This window comes from Crocodylus porosus, unplaced genomic scaffold (assembly GCF_001723895.1).
Source record: "Crocodylus porosus isolate Cpor-Errol unplaced genomic scaffold, CroPor_comp1, whole genome shotgun sequence".
NCBI classification, from domain to species: Eukaryota; Metazoa; Chordata; order Crocodylia; family Crocodylidae; genus Crocodylus; species Crocodylus porosus.
This window is the reverse complement of record NW_017728916.1, coordinates 9,326,333-9,327,841: the sequence shown is the minus strand read 5'-3', so window position 1 is coordinate 9,327,841 and position 1,509 is coordinate 9,326,333. Positions and strand designations below refer to the sequence as shown.

Below are 1,509 nucleotides of genomic sequence, written 5' to 3'. Positions count from 1 at the left end.
CGGGGGGGGGGGTCAGAGCAGGCCGGCTGCGCAGAGGGGACTTGCCGCATCCCCTCGCTGGTGGCGCGTGCCCTGCGCCCCAGAGAAGTGGCGGCCTGCCACGCTTGACGCACGGGCCCCAGCTCACGTCCCTCCCTCGCACCGGCAGCGCGCACATGTGAGCCGGCCCCTGGCCCACCTGTGTGTCGGATGGACGTGTTACCCTGTTGGGGGGGGACAGGAGAATTCGGTGGAAGGGATCGAGTACAGGCGAGCGAGACGCGCACACACGCTTGGACGACACGTCGAGGCTGATATTTTCAGAGACGATACAAGGGGGTTGCGAAACAGGAGGACGCGCGCTCCTCGCCTGCCACGCACACGTGCGCGCCCATGACGTTACGCATTGGAAGAGCTGACTTGGAAAGCACAGGGACTCGCTTAAAAAGCGGGGGGCAAGTTTAGGCCTGGTGTGCGCCAGGGGTGGTTGCACACTGGAAACCGAACCCCTGCCTCTCCAGGTTCATCCTCTTCTCGGACTGCCTGTATTGTCCTCAACAGGTGCATGGCTTTTGCAGCTCTACATCTGGATGACGAGTGACCAAATCCCACGCTTCAGGGCTTCGCTCTCAGCTGCGAGGGGCAGGGAGGATTTCCTCTCCTCGACGAGGAGGGACTGCAGGAGATCATCGAACCCAAGACCCTGCTCAAGGCCAGGCACCCTCTGGCTCCTGGTGCTGCGGACAAGGTGAATCCCACACATAACTTCACGTCGAGTCTCAAATATCGTGACACGCCCGTGTGCCTCTCGCAGTGGTTTTGCTTTCCCGTGCGCTTGCTGTGCAGGCTGGTTAGGGATAGGCTTCTGGTACGTTGTTTTTATTGCAATGGGGTCACACGCAGTGCAGCTTCTCACTGCACAGTGCTGAGGGCTCCTTGCACTCCTGCCTACCCCACAGTCTCTCTCACCTTCTTTGTTCAACAACATCTGCCCCTCTCTCATGCCTTGGCCTCTCTTCGTCCCCCATTCCCCTTCCCCTCCATGTTAAGTGCCTCCGTCCCCTTCTGATTTCTCCCATATCAGCTCCCCCAGTTCTCTCCGGGGTAGGTGCAGTTTCTGCAGACCCTCCCCACCGTGCCAGGGGTTGCATGCACAATTCTTTTCTTCATACCTGCTATCTCCTGTTGGCCACTCGGTCTCGGAGAGAAGTGATTTGTATTCACTACTATTGAGGCAGGGAGAGCAGAGATTAAATAGCTGCATTGATTATGGTAGAAAGTGTGGAGAGTTGCCATTATTTAGCTCTGTGTGCTATAGAGCGCTGTAAAAGTACTTGACGTTGTGAGTACATTAACCTTATGGTAGGTGCTCCACATATCCCACATTGTCCCACTTCCAATTTTCTGGCTTTCTTCCAAATCAGTCTTTTTTGTTTTCCCCTTGGGGATGCTAAGACATTCCCTAAAACTGCAGATTGAAGACACTGGACAGGACACAGTCAGGCAAATGCTGTCAGGTTGAGTGCAGGG

The 1,509-nt window shown here is 56.3% G+C and overlaps 1 long non-coding RNA gene across 1 annotated transcript in view; it reads left to right on the top strand.

Moving 5' to 3' along the window:
* Positions 1-915: 915 nt before the first annotated feature.
* The window catches only part of LOC109310996, a 2,318-nt gene continuing 1,724 nt past the window's right edge, over positions 916-1,509 (top strand). Inside the window, exon 1 of the long non-coding RNA XR_002101364.1 lies at positions 916-1,496. This is a non-coding gene — a long non-coding RNA (uncharacterized LOC109310996). The remainder of the gene's footprint in view (positions 1,497-1,509) is intronic.